This window comes from Oncorhynchus gorbuscha, linkage group LG16 (assembly GCF_021184085.1).
Source record: "Oncorhynchus gorbuscha isolate QuinsamMale2020 ecotype Even-year linkage group LG16, OgorEven_v1.0, whole genome shotgun sequence".
Lineage (NCBI taxonomy): Eukaryota > Metazoa > Chordata > Actinopteri > Salmoniformes > Salmonidae > Oncorhynchus > Oncorhynchus gorbuscha.
In genome coordinates, this window is record NC_060188.1 from 75,674,718 (window position 1) to 75,691,310 (window position 16,593).

Here is a 16,593-nt window from a genome sequence, read left to right on the forward strand (position 1 = left end):
ATTCAACATTGTATGAACCATAACTCCATCACAGAACACATATCCAATGCCAGTGTGAAGCAAGATGCTCGTTAGACGCACACCAAGGACATCTTCCCTTTTGAAGTCTGCGCACACACACACACACACACCTCTCTCCTTGGCTGTTGCATAACCCTGTCTGTGTCATGTTTTGTCTTATATTGTCTTGTCATTATGCTTTCCCTTCTGTTCGTTTCCCCCTGCTGGTCTTATTAGGTTCGTTCCCTTTTTCTATCCCTCTCTCTCCCCCTCCCTCTCTCTCCTCTCTCTATCGTTCCGTTCCTGCTCCCAGCTGTTCCTCATTCTCCTACTCACTCATTTAGTCTTTTCACACCTGTCCCCTATTTTGTCCTCTGATTAGAGTTCCTATTTCTCCCCTTGTTTTCCGCTTCTGTCCTTGTCGGATCCTTGTATGATGTTCGCTGTGCTGTGTCCTTGTCTCGCCCTGTCGTGTCTTGTCTCCTTCAGATGCTGCGTGTGAGCAGGTGCCTTAGTCTGCTACGGTCGGTGCCTTCCCGAAGCAACCTGCAGTCAATGCTCGAGTCTCCAGTCTGTCCTCGTTACTACGAGTGGATTTAAGTTTTTTTCCTGTTTTGTTTTCGTCTTGAGTTTTACTGGAATAAAGACTCTGTTTTCGCTAAGTCGCTTTTGGGTCCTCATTCACCTGCATAACAGAAGGATCCGACCAAGAATGGACCCAGCGACTACGGATTCTCGTAACACTGCCGTCGAGATCCAGGGAGCTATGCTCGGCAGACACGAGCAGGAATTGTCTGCTGCTCGTCATGCCGTTGAGACCCTGGCCGCTCAGGTTTCCGACCTCTCTGGACAGTTCCAGAGTCTTCGTCTCGTGCCACCAGCTACTTCCTGGTCTGCCGAGTCTCCGGAACCTAGGGTTAATAACCCACCTTGTTACTCCGGGCAGCCCACTGAGTGCCGCTCCTTTCTCACCCAGTGTGATATTGTGTTCTCTCTCCAACCCAACACATACTCAAGAGAGAGAGCTCGGGTTGCTTACGTCATATCACTCCTTACTGGCCGGGCTCGTGAGTGGAGCACAGCTATCTGGGAGGCAAGGGCTGATTGTTCTAACAATTACCTGAACTTTAAAGAGGAGATGATACGGGTTTTTGATCGTTCAGTTTTTGGTAGGGAGGCTTCTAGGGCCCTGGCTTCCCTATGTCAAGGTGATCGATCCATAACGGATTACTCTATAGAGTTTCGCACTCTTGCTGCCTCTAGTGACTGGAACGAGCCGGCGCTGCTCGCTCGTTTTCTGGAGGGACTCCACGCAGAGGTTAAGGATGAGATTCTCTCCCGGGAGGTTCCTTCCAGTGTGGACTCTTTGATTGCACTCGCCATCCGCATAGAACGACGGGTAGATCTTCGTCACCGAGCTCGTGGAAGAGAGCTCGCGTTAACGGGTTTTCCCCTCTCCGCATCGCAACCATCTCCTTCCTCCGGCTCAGAGACTGAGCCCATGCAGCTGGGAGGTATTCGCATCTCGACTAAGGAGAGGGAACGGAGGATCACCAACCGCCTGTGCCTCTATTGCAGATTTGCTGGACATTTTGTCGATTCATGTCCAGTAAAAGCCAGAGCTCATCAGTAAGCGGAGGGCTACTGGTGAGCGCTACTACTCAGGTCTCTCCATCAAGATCCTGTACTACTATGTCGGTCCATCTACGCTGGACCGGTTCGGCTGCTTCATGCAGTGCCTTGATAGACTCTGGGGCTGAGGGTTGTTTTATGGACGAAGCATGGGCTCGGAAACATGACATTCCTCTCAGACAGTTAGGGAAGCCCACGCCCATGTTCGCCTTAGATGGTAGTCATCTCCCCAGTATCAGATATGAGACACTACCTTTAACCCTCACAGTATCTGGTAACCACAGTGAGACTATTTCCTTTTTGATTTTTCGTTCACCTTTTACACCTGTTGTTTTGGGTCATCCCTGGCTAGTATGTCATAATCCTTCTATTAATTGGTCTAGTAATTCTATCCTATCCTGGAACGTTTCTTGTCATGTGAAGTGTTTAATGTCTGCTATCCCTCCTGTTTCTTCTGTCCCCTCTTCTCAGGAGGAACCTGGTGATTTGACAGGAGTGCCGGAGGAATATCATGATCTGCGCACGGTCTTCAGTCGGTCCAGAGCAAACTCCCTTCCTCCTCACCGGTCGTATGATTGTAGTATTGATCTCCTTCCGGGGACCACTCCCCCTCGGGGTAGACTATACTCTCTGTCGGCTCCCGAACGTAAGACTCTCGAGGATTATTTGTCTGTTTTTCTTGACGCCGGCACCGTAGTGCCTTCTTCCTCTCCTGCCGGGGCGGGGTTTTTTTTTGTTAAGAAGAAAGATGGTACTCTGCGCCCCTGCGTGGATTATCGAGGGCTGAATGACATAACGGTTAAGAATCGTTATCCGCTTCCCCTTATGTCATCAGCCTTCGAGATTCTGCAGGGAGCCAGGTTCTTTACTAAGTTGGACCTTCGTAATGCTTACCATCTCGTGCGCATCAGAGAGGGGGACGAGTGTTACTGTTACTTCCGGCGCCGACTGAGATGGCCGCCTCGCTTCGCGTTCCTAGGAAACTATGCAGTTTTTTTACGTGTTATTTCTTACATTAGTACCCCAGGTCATCTTAGGTTTCATTACATACAGTCGAGAAGAACTACTGAATATAAGATCAGCGTCAACTCACCATCAGTACGACCAAGAATATGTTTTCCGCGACGCGGATCCTGTGTTCTGCCTTACAAACAGGTCAACGGAATGGATCGCATGCAGCGACCCAAGGAAACGACTCCGAAAAAGAGGGAAACGCGGCGGTGTTCTGGTCAGACTCCGAAAAAGGGCACATCGCGCACCACTTCCCAGTATTCTTCTTGCCAATGTCCAGTCTCTCGACAACAAGGTTGATGAAATCCGAGCAAGGGTGGCATTCCAGAGGGACATCAGAGACTGCAACGTTCTTTGCTTTACGGAGACATGGCTTACTGGGAAAACGCTATCCAGGGCGGTGCAGCCAACGGGTTTCTCCACGCATCGCGCCGACAGAAACAAACATCTCTCTGGTAAGAAGAGTGGCGGGGCGTATGCCTCATGACTAACGGGACATGGTGTGATGAAGGAAACATACAGGAACTCAAATCCTTCTGTTCACCTGATTTAGAATTCCTCACAATCAAATGTAGACCGCATTATCTTCCAAGAGAATTCTCTTCGATTATAATCACAGCCGTATATATCCCCCCCAAGCAGACACATCGATGGCTCTGAACGAACTTTATTTAACTCTTTGCAAACTGGAAAACATTTATCCGGAGGCTGCATTCATTGTAGCTGGGGATTTTAACAAAGCCAATCTGAAAACAAGACTCCCTAAATTTTATCAGCATATCGATTGCGCAACCAGGGGTGGTAAAACCTTGGATCATTGTTACTCTAACTTCCGCGACGCATATAAGGCCCTGCCCCGCCCCCCTTTCGGAAAATCTGACCACGACTCCATTTTGCTGATCCCTGCCTACAGGCAGAAATTAAAACAAGAGGCTCCCACGCTGAGGTCTGTCCAACGCTGGTCAGACCAAGCTGACTCTACACTCCAAGACTGCTTCCATCACGTGGACTGGGACATGTTTCGTATTGCGTCAGATGGGAATATTGACGAATACGCTGATTCGGTGTGCGAGTTCATTAGAACGTGCGTCGAAGATGTCGTTCCCATAGCAACGATAAAAACATTCCCTAACCAGAAACCGTGGATTGATGGCAGCCGGGTCGCCATCGGAACGCAACTATGATGTGGGTAACCGCGAACTGCTCGCCATCCGCTTAGCCCTAGGCGAATGGCGACAGTGGTTGGAGGGGGCGACCGTTCCTTTTGTCGTTTGGACTGACCATAAGAACCTTGAGTACATCCGTTCTGCCAAACGACTTAATGCACGTCAAGCTCGTTGGGCGTTGTTTTTCGCTCGTTTCGAGTTTGTGATTTCTTATCGCCCGGGTAATAAGAACACCAAGCCTGATGCCTTATCCCGTCTCTTTAGTTCTTCTGTGGCTTCTACTGATCCCGAGGGATTCTTCCTTATGGGCGTGTTGTCGGGTTGACAGTCTGGGGGATTGAGAGACAGGTTAAGCAAGCACTCACTCACACTGCGTCGCCGCGCGCTTGTCCTAGTAACCTTCTTTTCATTCCTGTTTCTACTCGTCTGGCTGTTCTTCAGTGGGCTCACTCTGCCAAGTTAGCTGGCCATCCCGGCGTTCGAGGTACTCTTGCTTCTATTCGCCAGCGCTTTTGGTGGCCTACTCAGGAGCGTGACACGCGCCGTTTCGTGGCTGCTTGTTCGGACTGCGCGCAGACTAAGTCAGGTAACTCTCCTCCTGCCGGTCGTCTTAGACCGCTTCCCATTCCTTCTCGACCATGGTCTCACATCGCCTTAGACTTCATTACCGGTCTGCCTTCGTCTGCGGGGAAGACTGTGATTCTTACGGTTGTCGATAGGTTCTCTAAGGCGGCACATTTCATTCCCCTCGCTAAGCTTCCTTCCGCTAAGGAGACGGCACAAATCATCATCGAGAATGTGTTCAGAATTCATGGCCTCCCGTTAGACGCCGTTTCAGACAGAGGTCCGCAATTCACGTCACAGTTTTAGAGGGAGTTCTGTCGTTTGATTGGTGCTTCCGTCAGTCTCTCTTCCGGTTTTCATCCCCAGTCTAACGGTCAAGCAGAAAGGGCCAATCAGACGATTGGTCGCATACTACGCAGCCTTTCTTTTAGAAACCCTGCGTCTTGGGCAGAACAGCTCCCCTGGGCAGAATACGCTCACAACTCGCTTCCTTCGTCTGCTACCGGGCTATCTCCGTTTCAGAGTAGTCTGGGTTACCAGCCTCCTCTGTTCTCGTCCCAGCTCGCCGAGTCCAGCGTTCCCTCCGCTCAGGCGTTTGTCCAACGTTGTGAGCGCACCTGGAGGAGGGTGAGGTCTGCACTTTGCCGTTACAGGGCGCAGACTGTGAGAGCCGCCAATAAAATGTAGGATTAAGAGTCCTAGGTATTGTCGCGGCCAGAGAGTGTGGCTTTCCACTCGTAACCTTCCCCTTACGACAGCTTCTCGTAAGTTGACTCCGCGGTTCATTGGTCCGTTCCGTGTCTCCCAGGTCGTCAATCCTGTCGCTGTGCGACTGCTTCTTCCGCGACATCTTCGTCGCGTCCATCCTGTCTTCCATGTCTCCTGTGTCAAGCCCTTTCTTCGCACCCCGTTGTCTCCCCCCCCGTCCTTGTCGAGGGCGCACCTATTTACAAGATACGTAGGATCATGGACATGCGTTCTCGGGGACGTGGTCACCAGTACTTAGTGGATTGGGAGGGTTACGGTCCTGAGGAGAGGAGTTGGGTTCCATCTCGGGACGTGCTGGACCGTTCGCTGATTGATGATTTCCTCCGTTGCCGCCAGGATTCCTCCTCGAGTGCGCCAGGAGGCGCTCGGTGAGTGGGGGATACTGTCATGTTTTGTCTTATATTGTCTTGTCATTATGCTTTCCCTTCTGTTCGTTTCCCCCTGCTGGTCTTATTAGGTTCGTTCCCTTTTTCTATCCCTCTCTCTCCCCCTCCCTCTCTCTCCTCTCTCTATCGTTCCGTTCCTGCTCCCAGCTGTTCCTCATTCTCCTACTCACTCATTTAGTCTTTTCACACCTGTCCCCTATTTTGTCCTCTGATTAGAGTTCCTATTTCTCCCCTTGTTTTCCGCTTCTGTCCTTGTCGGATCCTTGTATGATGTTCGCTGTGCTGTGTCCTTGTCTCGCCCTGTCGTGTCTTGTCTCCTTCAGATGCTGCGTGTGAGCAGGTGCCTTAGTCTGCTACGGTCGGTGCCTTCCCGAAGCAACCTGCAGTCAATGCTCGAGTCTCCAGTCTGTCCTCGTTACTACGAGTGGATTTAAGTTTTTTTCCTGTTTTGTTTTCGTCTTGAGTTTTACTGGAATAAAGACTCTGTTTTCGCTAAGTCGCTTTTGGGTCCTCATTCACCTGCATAACAGAAGGATCCGACCAAGAATGGACCCAGCGACTACGGATTCTCGTAACACTGCCGTCGAGATCCAGGGAGCTATGCTCGGCAGACACGAGCAGGAATTGTCTGCTGCTCGTCATGCCGTTGAGACCCTGGCCGCTCAGGTTTCCGACCTCTCTGGACAGTTCCAGAGTCTTCGTCTCGTGCCACCAGCTACTTCCTGGTCTGCCGAGTCTCCGGAACCTAGGGTTAATAACCCACCTTGTTACTCCGGGCAGCCCACTGAGTGCCGCTCCTTTCTCACCCAGTGTGATATTGTGTTCTCTCTCCAACCCAACACATACTCAAGAGAGAGAGCTCGGGTTGCTTACGTCATATCACTCCTTACTGGCCGGGCTCGTGAGTGGAGCACAGCTATCTGGGAGGCAAGGGCTGATTGTTCTAACAATTACCTGAACTTTAAAGAGGAGATGATACGGGTTTTTGATCGTTCAGTTTTTGGTAGGGAGGCTTCTAGGGCCCTGGCTTCCCTATGTCAAGGTGATCGATCCATAACGGATTACTCTATAGAGTTTCGCACTCTTGCTGCCTCTAGTGACTGGAACGAGCCGGCGCTGCTCGCTCGTTTTCTGGAGGGACTCCACGCAGAGGTTAAGGATGAGATTCTCTCCCGGGAGGTTCCTTCCAGTGTGGACTCTTTGATTGCACTCGCCATCCGCATAGAACGACGGGTAGATCTTCGTCACCGAGCTCGTGGAAGAGAGCTCGCGTTAACGGGTTTTCCCCTCTCCGCATCGCAACCATCTCCTTCCTCCGGCTCAGAGACTGAGCCCATGCAGCTGGGAGGTATTCGCATCTCGACTAAGGAGAGGGAACGGAGGATCACCAACCGCCTGTGCCTCTATTGCAGATTTGCTGGACATTTTGTCGATTCATGTCCAGTAAAAGCCAGAGCTCATCAGTAAGCGGAGGGCTACTGGTGAGCGCTACTACTCAGGTCTCTCCATCAAGATCCTGTACTACTATGTCGGTCCATCTACGCTGGACCGGTTCGGCTGCTTCATGCAGTGCCTTGATAGACTCTGGGGCTGAGGGTTGTTTTATGGACGAAGCATGGGCTCGGAAACATGACATTCCTCTCAGACAGTTAGGGAAGCCCACGCCCATGTTCGCCTTAGATGGTAGTCATCTCCCCAGTATCAGATATGAGACACTACCTTTAACCCTCACAGTATCTGGTAACCACAGTGAGACTATTTCCTTTTTGATTTTTCGTTCACCTTTTACACCTGTTGTTTTGGGTCATCCCTGGCTAGTATGTCATAATCCTTCTATTAATTGGTCTAGTAATTCTATCCTATCCTGGAACGTTTCTTGTCATGTGAAGTGTTTAATGTCTGCTATCCCTCCTGTTTCTTCTGTCCCCTCTTCTCAGGAGGAACCTGGTGATTTGACAGGAGTGCCGGAGGAATATCATGATCTGCGCACGGTCTTCAGTCGGTCCAGAGCCAACTCCCTTCCTCCTCACCGGTCGTATGATTGTAGTATTGATCTCCTTCCGGGGACCACTCCCCCTCGGGGTAGACTATACTCTCTGTCGGCTCCCGAACGTAAGACTCTCGAGGATTATTTGTCTGTTTTTCTTGACGCCGGCACCGTAGTGCCTTCTTCCTCTCCTGCCGGGGCGGGGTTTTTTTTTTGTTAAGAAGAAAGACGGTACTCTGCGCCCCTGCGTGGATTATCGAGGGCTGAATGACATAACGGTTAAGAATCGTTATCCGCTTCCCCTTATGTCATCAGCCTTCGAGATTCTGCAGGGAGCCAGGTTCTTTACTAAGTTGGACCTTCGTAATGCTTACCATCTCGTGCGCATCAGAGAGGGGGACGAGTGTTACTGTTACTTCCGGCGCCGACTGAGATGGCCGCCTCGCTTCGCGTTCCTAGGAAACTATGCAGTTTTTTTACGTGTTATTTCTTACATTAGTACCCCAGGTCATCTTAGGTTTCATTACATACAGTCGAGAAGAACTACTGAATATAAGATCAGCGTCAACTCACCATCAGTACGACCAAGAATATGTTTTCCGCGACGCGGATCCTGTGTTCTGCCTTACAAACAGGTCAACGGAATGGATCGCATGCAGCGACCCAAGGAAACGACTCCGAAAAAGAGGGAAACGCGGCGGTGTTCTGGTCAGACTCCGAAAAAGGGCACATCGCGCACCACTTCCCAGTATTCTTCTTGCCAATGTCCAGTCTCTCGACAACAAGGTTGATGAAATCCGAGCAAGGGTGGCATTCCAGAGGGACATCAGAGACTGCAACGTTCTTTGCTTTACGGAGACATGGCTTACTGGGAAAACGCTATCCAGGGCGGTGCAGCCAACGGGTTTCTCCACGCATCGCGCCGACAGAAACAAACATCTCTCTGGTAAGAAGAGTGGCGGGGGCGTATGCCTCATGACTAACGGGACATGGTGTGATGAAGGAAACATACAGGAACTCAAATCCTTCTGTTCACCTGATTTAGAATTCCTCACAATCAAATGTAGACCGCATTATCTTCCAAGAGAATTCTCTTCGATTATAATCACAGCCGTATATATCCCCCCAAGCAGACACATCGATGGCTCTGAACGAACTTTATTTAACTCTTTGCAAACTGGAAAACATTTATCCGGAGGCTGCATTCATTGTAGCTGGGGATTTTAACAAAGCCAATCTGAAAACAAGACTCCCTAAATTTTATCAGCATATCGATTGCGCAACCAGGGGTGGTAAAACCTTGGATCATTGTTACTCTAACTTCCGCGACGCATATAAGGCCCTGCCCCGCCCCCTTTCGGAAAATCTGACCACGACTCCATTTTGCTGATCCCTGCCTACAGGCAGAAATTAAAACAAGAGGCTCCCACGCTGAGGTCTGTCCAACGCTGGTCAGACCAAGCTGACTCTACACTCCAAGACTGCTTCCATCACGTGGACTGGGACATGTTTCGTATTGCGTCAGATGGGAATATTGACGAATACGCTGATTCGGTGTGCGAGTTCATTAGAACGTGCGTCGAAGATGTCGTTCCCATAGCAACGATAAAAACATTCCCTAACCAGAAACCGTGGATTGATGGCAGCCGGGTCGCCATCGGAACGCAACTATGATGTGGGTAACCGCGAACTGCTCGCCATCCGCTTAGCCCTAGGCGAATGGCGACAGTGGTTGGAGGGCGACCGTTCCTTTTGTCGTTTGGACTGACCATAAGAACCTTGAGTACATCCGTTCTGCCAAACGACTTAATGCACGTCAAGCTCGTTGGGCGTTGTTTTTCGCTCGTTTCGAGTTTGTGATTTCTTATCGCCCGGGTAATAAGAACACCAAGCCTGATGCCTTATCCCGTCTCTTTAGTTCTTCTGTGGCTTCTACTGATCCCGAGGGGATTCTTCCTTATGGGCGTGTTGTCGGGTTGACAGTCTGGGGGATTGAGAGACAGGTTAAGCAAGCACTCACTCACACTGCGTCGCCGCGCGCTTGTCCTAGTAACCTTCTTTTCATTCCTGTTTCTACTCGTCTGGCTGTTCTTCAGTGGGCTCACTCTGCCAAGTTAGCTGGCCATCCCGGCGTTCGAGGTACTCTTGCTTCTATTCGCCAGCGCTTTTGGTGGCCTACTCAGGAGCGTGACACGCGCCGTTTCGTGGCTGCTTGTTCGGACTGCGCGCAGACTAAGTCAGGTAACTCTCCTCCTGCCGGTCGTCTTAGACCGCTTCCCATTCCTTCTCGACCATGGTCTCACATCGCCTTAGACTTCATTACCGGTCTGCCTTCGTCTGCGGGGAAGACTGTGATTCTTACGGTTGTCGATAGGTTCTCTAAGGCGGCACATTTCATTCCCCTCGCTAAGCTTCCTTCCGCTAAGGAGACGGCACAAATCATCATCGAGAATGTGTTCAGAATTCATGGCCTCCCGTTAGACGCCGTTTCAGACAGAGGTCCGCAATTCACGTCACAGTTTTAGAGGGAGTTCTGTCGTTTGATTGGTGCTTCCGTCAGTCTCTCTTCCGGTTTTCATCCCCAGTCTAACGGTCAAGCAGAAAGGGCCAATCAGACGATTGGTCGCATACTACGCAGCCTTTCTTTTAGAAACCCTGCGTCTTGGGCAGAACAGCTCCCCTGGGCAGAATACGCTCACAACTCGCTTCCTTCGTCTGCTACCGGGCTATCTCCGTTTCAGAGTAGTCTGGGTTACCAGCCTCCTCTGTTCTCGTCCCAGCTCGCCGAGTCCAGCGTTCCCTCCGCTCAGGCGTTTGTCCAACGTTGTGAGCGCACCTGGAGGAGGGTGAGGTCTGCACTTTGCCGTTACAGGGCGCAGACTGTGAGAGCCGCCAATAAAATGTAGGATTAAGAGTCCTAGGTATTGTCGCGGCCAGAGAGTGTGGCTTTCCACTCGTAACCTTCCCCTTACGACAGCTTCTCGTAAGTTGACTCCGCGGTTCATTGGTCCGTTCCGTGTCTCCCAGGTCGTCAATCCTGTCGCTGTGCGACTGCTTCTTCCGCGACATCTTCGTCGCGTCCATCCTGTCTTCCATGTCTCCTGTGTCAAGCCCTTTCTTCGCACCCCCGTTCGTCTCCCCCCGTCCTTGTCGAGGGCGCACCTATTTACAAGATACGTAGGATCATGGACATGCGTTCTCGGGGACGTGGTCACCAGTACTTAGTGGATTGGGAGGGTTACGGTCCTGAGGAGAGGAGTTGGGTTCCATCTCGGGACGTGCTGGACCGTTCGCTGATTGATGATTTCCTCCGTTGCCGCCAGGATTCCTCCTCGAGTGCGCCAGGAGGCGCTCGGTGAGTGGGGGGATACTGTCATGTTTTGTCTTATATTGTCTTGTCATTATGCTTTCCCTTCTGTTCGTTTCCCCCTGCTGGTCTTATTAGGTTCGTTCCCTTTTTCTATCCCTCTCTCTCCCCCTCCCTCTCTCTCCTCTCTCTATCGTTCCGTTCCTGCTCCCAGCTGTTCCTCATTCTCCTACTCACTCATTTAGTCTTTTCACACCTGTCCCCTATTTTGTCCTCTGATTAGAGTTCCTATTTCTCCCCTTGTTTTCCGCTTCTGTCCTTGTCGGATCCTTGTATGATGTTCGCTGTGCTGTGTCCTTGTCTCGCCCTGTCGTGTCTTGTCTCCTTCAGATGCTGCGTGTGAGCAGGTGCCTTAGTCTGCTACGGTCGGTGCCTTCCCGAAGCAACCTGCAGTCAATGCTCGAGTCTCCAGTCTGTCCTCGTTACTACGAGTGGATTTAAGTTTTTTTCCTGTTTTGTTTTCGTCTTGAGTTTTACTGGAATAAAGACTCTGTTTTCGCTAAGTCGCTTTTGGGTCCTCATTCACCTGCATAACAGAAGGATCCGACCAAGAATGGACCCAGCGACTACGGATTCTCGTAACACTGCCGTCGAGATCCAGGGAGCTATGCTCGGCAGACACGAGCAGGAATTGTCTGCTGCTCGTCATGCCGTTGAGACCCTGGCCGCTCAGGTTTCCGACCTCTCTGGACAGTTCCAGAGTCTTCGTCTCGTGCCACCAGCTACTTCCTGGTCTGCCGAGTCTCCGGAACCTAGGGTTAATAACCCACCTTGTTACTCCGGGCAGCCCACTGAGTGCCGCTCCTTTCTCACCCAGTGTGATATTGTGTTCTCTCTCCAACCCAACACATACTCAAGAGAGAGAGCTCGGGTTGCTTACGTCATATCACTCCTTACTGGCCGGGCTCGTGAGTGGAGCACAGCTATCTGGGAGGCAAGGGCTGATTGTTCTAACAATTACCTGAACTTTAAAGAGGAGATGATACGGGTTTTTGATCGTTCAGTTTTTGGTAGGGAGGCTTCTAGGGCCCTGGCTTCCCTATGTCAAGGTGATCGATCCATAACGGATTACTCTATAGAGTTTCGCACTCTTGCTGCCTCTAGTGACTGGAACGAGCCGGCGCTGCTCGCTCGTTTTCTGGAGGGACTCCACGCAGAGGTTAAGGATGAGATTCTCTCCCGGGAGGTTCCTTCCAGTGTGGACTCTTTGATTGCACTCGCCATCCGCATAGAACGACGGGTAGATCTTCGTCACCGAGCTCGTGGAAGAGAGCTCGCGTTAACGGGTTTTCCCCTCTCCGCATCGCAACCATCTCCTTCCTCCGGCTCAGAGACTGAGCCCATGCAGCTGGGAGGTATTCGCATCTCGACTAAGGAGAGGGAACGGAGGATCACCAACCGCCTGTGCCTCTATTGCAGATTTGCTGGACATTTTGTCGATTCATGTCCAGTAAAAGCCAGAGCTCATCAGTAAGCGGAGGGCTACTGGTGAGCGCTACTACTCAGGTCTCTCCATCAAGATCCTGTACTACTATGTCGGTCCATCTACGCTGGACCGGTTCGGCTGCTTCATGCAGTGCCTTGATAGACTCTGGGGCTGAGGGTTGTTTTATGGACGAAGCATGGGCTCGGAAACATGACATTCCTCTCAGACAGTTAGGGAAGCCCACGCCCATGTTCGCCTTAGATGGTAGTCATCTCCCCAGTATCAGATATGAGACACTACCTTTAACCCTCACAGTATCTGGTAACCACAGTGAGACTATTTCCTTTTTGATTTTTGTTCACCTTTTACACCTGTTGTTTTGGGTCATCCCTGGCTAGTATGTCATAATCCTTCTATTAATTGGTCTAGTAATTCTATCCTATCCTGGAACGTTTCTTGTCATGTGAAGTGTTTAATGTCTGCTATCCCTCCTGTTTCTTCTGTCCCCTCTTCTCAGGAGGAACCTGGTGATTTGACAGGAGTGCCGGAGGAATATCATGATCTGCGCACGGTCTTCAGTCGGTCCAGAGCAAACTCCCTTCCTCCTCACCGGTCGTATGATTGTAGTATTGATCTCCTTCCGGGGACCACTCCCCCTCGGGGTAGACTATACTCTCTGTCGGCTCCCGAACGTAAGACTCTCGAGGATTATTTGTCTGTTTTTCTTGACGCCGGCACCGTAGTGCCTTCTTCCTCTCCTGCCGGGGCGGGGTTTTTTTTGTTAAGAAGAAAGATGGTACTCTGCGCCCCTGCGTGATTATCGAGGGCTGAATGACATAACGGTTAAGAATCGTTATCCGCTTCCCCTTATGTCATCAGCCTTCGAGATTCTGCAGGGAGCCAGGTTCTTTACTAAGTTGGACCTTCGTAATGCTTACCATCTCGTGCGCATCAGAGAGGGGGACGAGTGTTACTGTTACTTCCGGCGCCGACTGAGATGGCCGCCTCGCTCGCGTTCCTAGGAAACTATGCAGTTTTTTTACGTGTTATTTCTTACATTAGTACCCCAGGTCATCTTAGGTTTCATTACATACAGTCGAGAAGAACTACTGAATATAAGATCAGCGTCAACTCACCATCAGTACGACCAAGAATATGTTTTCCGCGACGCGGATCCTGTGTTCTGCCTTACAAACAGGTCAACGGAATGGATCGCATGCAGCGACCCAAGGAAACGACTCCGAAAAAGAGGGAAACGCGGCGGTGTTCTGGTCAGACTCCGAAAAAGGGCACATCGCGCACCACTTCCCAGTATTCTTCTTGCCAATGTCCAGTCTCTCGACAACAAGGTTGATGAAATCCGAGCAAGGGTGGCATTCCAGAGGGACATCAGAGACTGCAACGTTCTTTGCTTTACGGAGACATGGCTTACTGGGAAAACGCTATCCAGGGCGGTGCAGCCAACGGGTTTCTCCACGCATCGCGCCGACAGAAACAAACATCTCTCTGGTAAGAAGAGTGGCGGGGGCGTATGCCTCATGACTAACGGGACATGGTGTGATGAAGGAAACATACAGGAACTCAAATCCTTCTGTTCACCTGATTTAGAATTCCTCACAATCAAATGTAGACCGCATTATCTTCCAAGAGAATTCTCTTCGATTATAATCACAGCCGTATATATCCCCCCCAAGCAGACACATCGATGGCTCTGAACGAACTTTATTTAACTCTTTGCAAACTGGAAAACATTTATCCGGAGGCTGCATTCATTGTAGCTGGGGATTTTAACAAAGCCAATCTGAAAACAAGACTCCCTAAATTTTATCAGCATATCGATTGCGCAACCAGGGGTGGTAAAACCTTGGATCATTGTTACTCTAACTTCCGCGACGCATATAAGGCCCTGCCCCGCCCCCCTTTCGGAAAATCTGACCACGACTCCATTTTGCTGATCCCTGCCTACAGGCAGAAATTAAAACAAGAGGCTCCCACGCTGAGGTCTGTCCAACGCTGGTCAGACCAAGCTGACTCTACACTCCAAGACTGCTTCCATCACGTGGACTGGGACATGTTTCGTATTGCGTCAGATGGGAATATTGACGAATACGCTGATTCGGTGTGCGAGTTCATTAGAACGTGCGTCGAAGATGTCGTTCCCATAGCAACGATAAAAACATTCCCTAACCAGAAACCGTGGATTGATGGCAGCCGGGTCGCCATCGGAACGCAACTATGATGTGGGTAACCGCGAACTGCTCGCCATCCGCTTAGCCCTAGGCGAATGGCGACAGTGGTTGGAGGGGGCGACCGTTCCTTTTGTCGTTTGGACTGACCATAAGAACCTTGAGTACATCCGTTCTGCCAAACGACTTAATGCACGTCAAGCTCGTTGGGCGTTGTTTTTCGCTCGTTTCGAGTTTGTGATTTCTTATCGCCCGGGTAATAAGAACACCAAGCCTGATGCCTTATCCCGTCTCTTTAGTTCTTCTGTGGCTTCTACTGATCCCGAGGGGATTCTTCCTTATGGGCGTGTTGTCGGGTTGACAGTCTGGGGGATTGAGAGACAGGTTAAGCAAGCACTCACTCACACTGCGTCGCCGCGCGCTTGTCCTAGTAACCTTCTTTTCATTCCTGTTTCTACTCGTCTGGCTGTTCTTCAGTGGGCTCACTCTGCCAAGTTAGCTGGCCATCCCGGCGTTCGAGGTACTCTTGCTTCTATTCGCCAGCGCTTTTGGTGGCCTACTCAGGAGCGTGACACGCGCCGTTTCGTGGCTGCTTGTTCGGACTGCGCGCAGACTAAGTCAGGTAACTCTCCTCCTGCCGGTCGTCTTAGACCGCTTCCCATTCCTTCTCGACCATGGTCTCACATCGCCTTAGACTTCATTACCGGTCTGCCTTCGTCTGCGGGGAAGACTGTGATTCTTACGGTTGTCGATAGGTTCTCTAAGGCGGCACATTTCATTCCCCTCGCTAAGCTTCCTTCCGCTAAGGAGACGGCACAAATCATCATCGAGAATGTGTTCAGAATTCATGGCCTCCCGTTAGACGCCGTTTCAGACAGAGGTCCGCAATTCACGTCACAGTTTTAGAGGGAGTTCTGTCGTTTGATTGGTGCTTCCGTCAGTCTCTCTTCCGGTTTTCATCCCCAGTCTAACGGTCAAGCAGAAAGGGCCAATCAGACGATTGGTCGCATACTACGCAGCCTTTCTTTTAGAAACCCTGCGTCTTGGGCAGAACAGCTCCCCTGGGCAGAATACGCTCACAACTCGCTTCCTTCGTCTGCTACCGGGCTATCTCCGTTTCAGAGTAGTCTGGGTTACCAGCCTCCTCTGTTCTCGTCCCAGCTCGCAGAGTCCAGCGTTCCCTCCGCTCAGGCGTTTGTCCAACGTTGTGAGCGCACCTGGAGGAGGGTGAGGTCTGCACTTTGCCGTTACAGGGCGCAGACTGTGAGAGCCGCCAATAAAATGTAGGATTAAGAGTCCTAGGTATTGTCGCGGCCAGAGAGTGTGGCTTTCCACTCGTAACCTTCCCCTTACGACAGCTTCTCGTAAGTTGACTCCGCGGTTCATTGGTCCGTTCCGTGTCTCCCAGGTCGTCAATCCTGTCGCTGTGCGACTGCTTCTTCCGCGACATCTTCGTCGCGTCCATCCTGTCTTCCATGTCTCCTGTGTCAAGCCCTTTCTTCGCACCCCCGTTCGTCTCCCCCCCCCGTCCTTGTCGAGGGCGCACCTATTTACAAGATACGTAGGATCATGGACATGCGTTCTCGGGGACGTGGTCACCAGTACTTAGTGGATTGGGAGGGTTACGGTCCTGAGGAGAGGAGTTGGGTTCCATCTCGGGACGTGCTGGACCGTTCGCTGATTGATGATTTCCTCCGTTGCCGCCAGGATTCCTCCTCGAGTGCGCCAGGAGGCGCTCGGTGAGTGGGGGATACGGTCATGTTTTGTCTTATATTGTCTTGTCATTATGCTTTCCCTTCTGTTCGTTTCCCCTGCTGGTCTTATTAGGTTCGTTCCCTTTTTCTATCCCTCTCTCTCCCCCTCCCTCTCTCTCCTCTCTCTATCGTTCCGTTCCTGCTCCCAGCTGTTCCTCATTCTCCTACTCACTCATTTAGTCTTTTCACACCTGTCCCCTATTTTGTCCTCTGATTAGAGTTCCTATTTCTCCCCTTGTTTTCCGCTTCTGTCCTTGTCGGATCCTTGTATGATGTTCGCTGTGCTGTGTCCTTGTCTCGCCCTGTCGTGTCTTGTCTCCTTCAGATGCTGCGTGTGAGCAGGTGC

General features: G+C 51.1%; 1 protein-coding gene across 2 annotated transcripts in view; it reads right to left on the bottom strand.

The window, feature by feature from the left end:
* The window catches only part of LOC123998707 (protein phosphatase Slingshot homolog 1-like), a 42,423-nt gene that overhangs the window by 18,168 nt on the left and 7,662 nt on the right, over nt 1-16,593 (bottom strand). The gene's annotated exons all lie outside the window — the stretch shown is intronic.